Source organism: Apium graveolens, chromosome 3 (genome assembly GCF_009905375.1).
Source record: "Apium graveolens cultivar Ventura chromosome 3, ASM990537v1, whole genome shotgun sequence".
In the NCBI taxonomy this organism is placed as follows: domain Eukaryota; kingdom Viridiplantae; phylum Streptophyta; class Magnoliopsida; order Apiales; family Apiaceae; genus Apium; species Apium graveolens.
This window is the reverse complement of record NC_133649.1, coordinates 120112866-120118500: the sequence shown is the minus strand read 5'-3', so window position 1 is coordinate 120118500 and position 5635 is coordinate 120112866. Positions and strand designations below refer to the sequence as shown.

Below are 5635 nucleotides of genomic sequence, written 5' to 3'. Positions count from 1 at the left end.
GAGAGAACCAGCAGCAGAAACGAAAGCGTTGAAGGATTATTCTCAACCGAAAATCAATGACATTCAATCTAGCATTGTCAGGCCAACCATTACAGCTAATACCTTTGAAATCAAGCCTGGCACGATTCAAATGGTATAGTTGTCAGTCCAGTTTGGGGGTTCTCCAACAGAAGATCCCAATATGCACATTAGGGATTTCATCGAGATCTGTGACACCTTCAAGTTCAACGGTGTTTCGGAAGATGCTGTGAAACTGAGAGTTTTCCCATTTTCTCTAAGGGATAAAGCTAAGATTTGGTTGCATTCTCTACCACCAGGTTCTATTGCGACATGAGAGGATCTTGCTCAGAAATTTCTTACTAAATTCTTCCCTATGGCAAAGACAGCTGCAATGAGGAATGCTCTTACTCAATTTGCGCAGCAATCAGGTGAATCTCTATATGAAGCCTGGGAGCGCTACAAGGAGATGCTTAGGAAGTGTCCTCATCATGGAATGCATGACTGTATGGTGATAAATTGCTTTTATAATGGTTTGGAAAAATAGTCAAGACCTATGCTCGATGCAGCATTAGGTGCAGCTTTATGGGCTAAGAGCTATGAGAAAGCTTATGAGCTAATTGAGATGATAACCGCTAATGAATATCAGAATCCAACTCAGAGACTACCACAAGGTAAGGTAGCGGGAATTCTGGAGGTGGATATAGCTACGGCTATAGCTGCTCAGCTAAAGGCGTTAACTATGAAAGTGGATTCTCTGGCTAACTATGGTGTTCATCAGATAACTAGTATTTATGAGCTTTGTACAGGTTCGCATGCGACGGAGTAATGTGCTATATCTAGTAAATCGGCTCAGTTTGTGAGCAACAATCAGAGGTCGCAGCAACCAGTTCCTTCCAATTATCATCCTAACAACCGCAACCATCCTAACTTTAGTTGGAGCAATAATCAGGGTGGTATGCAACAGCCTTACCAACAGTTTGTAAACAAGTCTTTTAATCCTCCTGGTTTTCAGCAACAGTTTGCACCAAGGCAACAATTTCATCCACAGGGAATGCAACAACAATCTCATGGAGGTACAGGTACATCTTCGAATGAAAAATATGAGTTGGAGGAGTTGAGGCTGATATGCAAAAGCCAAGTGGTTTCAATCAAAACTCTGGAGATTCAAATAGGGCAAATTACCAATGTTTTATTGAACCGACCACAAGGAACTCTTCCTAGTGATACAGAAGCTAATCCAGGCAAGAGGGAAGTCAAGGAACAGTTGAAGGCAATCACCTTGAGGTCTGGAAAGGTCGCTAGCCCTAAAAATCATCAAAATGAAGAATCTAAAAATTTTCTCCAAAAGGTAGGTGTAATATCCGGGACATAGCGTGTAATTATTTTTATCAATAAATAATTATTATGTGATTATCATATGATTTTTAGTGAATTATCTAATGATTGGTGTTGATATGTGGATGGTTATATGTGGTAAAGTATAGGTATGTTAATTTTATTATGTCCTGAATAAAATATAGATAGTTACGGTATTTTTCCAGGTAATTTTTGGACTGTTATATGATTTTATAATGATTTATGAATTTATTAATTATTTTCTGAATAATTACAAAACTATTTTATAAAGCCGGGAATCGTCCAACTTTAACCATTTTTACATTTTTACAACTCGAAACTCTTCGGAAAACTACTTCCTAACCTAATCTGATTATTTCGAACATTTTCTATATTTTGACTTTTTCAATCCGGAGTACGGTTTGACCCGTACACGTCCCGGCGTAAAATTTTCGATACGATAATTATTTCGATAGATCAACAAAACCCGTATTCTTGAAAGACGAGATATTATTACATTATTTCTGTATAACGTGTTTTATAAGAAGCCCCATTTTGATAATTATCCAAAAGTTTTGATAATTATCCTAAACAGATCATTTTTGCAGTTACTTAGCGGGTAAGTAACTTATTTTTCGATCCAATACGATCCAACGCGTATTAATATCCGATAAATATAAATATCCTAGTTTTTATTTTATTTTATTCGTATAATCATAATCGATCAATAAAAATATAGAAAATACAGAGAAAACCCTAATTCATCATCGCGTTCTTGAAAATCAAACTCAAATCCGAAGGCGTTATCGAACTCAAAATCGAGCGTGCCATATACCGAATCGAAGCTCTCGAAAAGCTCTTTCAGAATCAACCATCCATTTTAGTGCAGAAATCAAGGTCTTGATCTTATTTATTTGTTTTATTTCGAATTAATTAGTGATTAAAAGAGGAATTTTTTATATTGATGTTGTTTATGTGATTTGATGGCTTAATCTTGCAGATAATTTTGTCCTGGACATTTTGGTATATTATATGGTGAATTTGGAGTTCAATAAAATATAGAAAATTGAGTTTGATTATCGGATTAATAAAATTAGGGTTTATATGTTTGAATGTTCTTAATCGGAAATTAGGTGTTTCTTGTTTAGGGGTTTTTAGTTGAAATTGATTGCATGGATGAGTAGATCGTTTAACAACAAATCGAATGGTATATTTGAAATCAACCAATGATTCCTGGTTGGTGTTGGTCAGAAATCGGGTATGGCGGCGGCGTGTTTTTTCGGTTAAATTTCCGGCTGATTTATTGATGGTTTAGTCGATTTGTTGTTATATTCGAGTTCCTGGTGATTTGTTCTTGAATTCTGCAATTTATGGCATATTTCTGGGGAGTTTTCGGCCGCCGAAAAAGCTCCATGGCGGCGGCCATCGAGTTCCGGCCGGCGTGAGGAAGAGGGAGGGGGAAAATTACAATTTCCACCCCTGTCGTTTGCAAAACTTATAGATTTAATATTTCTGTTTTAAAAATTTTTAAAAATCTGATTTTAGTATTTAAAATATACAAAAATTAGATTATGTTTTATTTATTTTCAGAATTTGTATCTCCTTTTTATAATTATTTTAATAAATTGTTTTTAATTATTTTAAATTAAAAAATTCATTATTTATTTTCTAAAAAATATTTTTAATTTTAAAATAAATCTTAATTAATTAATTAATTAATTTTAGTTGATAATTAATTATTTAATTATTCAATTAAATTAAATTTTAATTGATTAATTAATTTAATTAGTTATAAATTATGTTTAATTAATTATTTAATTAGATTTAATTATTTATTTTTGACTTAAAAATTCCGAAAAATAGTTTCGAGTTTTAAAATATTATTTTAAATTATTTTCAAGGCTCGAACCTTATTATTTAATTATAGTTTAGATAATTATAGTTTCGATAATTATTCTTAAATCATTTTAAAGTGAGATTCGGGAGCTCGAACCCTATTATTTAATTATAAAATGATTCAAAGACCCGTTTTAATTCCGAAAAATGTTCAAAAATTTGTATTAAATACCTGAAAAATCATTTTAACCCCGAATCTTCTTTAAAAAAATATTTTGATTAAATATATTATGTGTTATGTGCTATATGTGATTCGATTGATGTATAATATGACTCTTTGTGCATTGCTTGATGGTTTTTGGTGTAACTTTCAATCCGTACGTCGGATTTGGGTGAAACGAAGGGTAGGTAGAAGCTTATAACAAATAGAATGAGATGAGTAGTAGTATTGATAAGTACATGTGATGTCTAACAGAGGAAGTGAGACGTAGAAAGGAAAAGCAAGTGGTTAGTGAGGGGGAACCAATTGACAAGTGCTAGTAAAGTAAAAGCGGATTGATAAGGCAACTGTTTCTGCTCTTTCTTGTAGTATATTGCAAGTTTCTTTGAACTTTCTTCACATATATCGTAAGTAGTTATGTCCATTCTTGTTATATTGCAAGTACTTTGAAGTACTTAACCCTAAACCCTGATTCTTATTGATCTTGAGCCGTAAGCCTGATTTCTTGTAAACCATTGATCTTTGAATTCTCTGATACGAACCACACATATACGATACTACTCCACAAATACATATCTACCACATACTGATTCTTGATATACAATTTCTTAACATACAAACCTTTATGCCGTGTATAACAGAAGACCAATCTTTGTAACCATTGAACCCTTGGTCTTCTACATTCTGATTCTTTCCCTGGATTGAAAGTCAATCTTCCTATTTACCGTGTTATACCTTCAGGGTATTGTGAATCACCCTATGCTTCAAGATAAATGTTATTTATGGTTCAATTTATTGAATTATATTGTTTATCATGTTATTAATATAGAATTGAATTATTTTTAAATATGGACCAGATTCGTGGTCGGACCAGATTCGTGGTCATGATAAGCCAATGTGTGCCTTGGATCCAATATAAAGAGCAAAGTTGTGAGCCTTGCTCGGGCTTAGTGCGTGACTGATCAGCAGCCTAACCTTGGTTTTTAAAAATGAAAGTAAATATCCAATTCTAATCATTGCTTATCAGGAAACTTGATTCCTTATATCATTTCAATTGATCATTACTAATCTCAGACTGTCATTATGACTCTTGAGCTAGTTAGCTCACTCTTGCAAATCTGTTTATATTCTTTTCGAGTTAAAAAGGAAACTGGTGGTAGCGAAAATCTCCTGTCGAGTGTGCGAGCTAGGTTTCTAGGTTGAAATAGAATAAGCTAGCGGAAGATGTGTGGCTTAGTTTGTGTTGAAAGTTTGCAATAAAGTTTTACTTCAGTTATAAGATAAATAAATTGGGATTTGGTACGTTGTAATAAATAAGGTTGTGACTTGTGGATATACTTTGAACTGTTGCGATCCATGGTTATGGTAAGTAGGGTCTTTGCATATATTATTATTATAGGAACAGGTTTATATATGGTATGTGTGTATTTTGGACCCCAAACTTTTGACCCGGGTTTGGAGGGCGCCACAGGTTTGGTATCAGAGCTACAGTTTAAAAGTCACTGCCACAAGCCTAGATTGTTGGAAATGGGTAGAGGGTTAAGATTAAAATGAAGAAATAGAAATATAGAACATTGAGAGGTTGAGTGTGATTAAATAGTAGGTTTTAGTATGATTCGTGAGAAGATTTGAGATTCTTATCTAGCAGCGTAATTTTCAGATAGCGGCGATGGCAGATTCCTTCATCCCAGCATCATCTGATCACTCGAAGACTTTAGTTTGAGGACTGACATCTGATCCACGCTCAGCTCTTCCACTAGAGACCGCTATAATACCAGTTGTGAGGGTTACACCACTGCAAGCTAATCCACTTCCTGGCGTGAGACCACCTATTCGAGGACCCCCGCCTTTTGATTCTAACTCTACCAGACATTCGGTTGCGGGTGCATCTTTCTAGTTTACTCCACACCCTGTTCCCTACCATATGTATGAGGCTCTTCTTTTGGAGCGAGAATCCCTGTGGGCACAGATCCAGGAGCTATAGCACATCATAAGGACTATAGATGTTGACAGGAAAGTAAAGGAACTTCAGAATGAGATTCAGGTGACTCGGAGAATACTTGAGGCTAGACTTTATGGAGCTACTTGTGAGTATGCAGCCTCAGATGCTCTTATGGGGTGGGCTAGAGAGGTATTGGAGGATTTTACGAGGCTTGGTGGACCCGAGTTTCCATAACGCTAAACGATAGAAATGATGTGACAACTGATATATGTATAATAGTGTGTAACGTGTATTATCAGACT

At 34.8% G+C, this 5635-nt stretch overlaps 1 non-coding gene across 1 annotated transcript; it reads right to left on the bottom strand.

Moving 5' to 3' along the window:
* Positions 1 to 388: 388 nt before the first annotated feature.
* LOC141716519 (small nucleolar RNA R71) lies at positions 389 to 495 on the bottom strand. The gene has a single exon (XR_012573226.1). It is a non-coding gene; the product is annotated as a small nucleolar RNA R71 (small nucleolar RNA).
* Between the last annotated feature and the right edge of the window lie 5140 nt (positions 496 to 5635).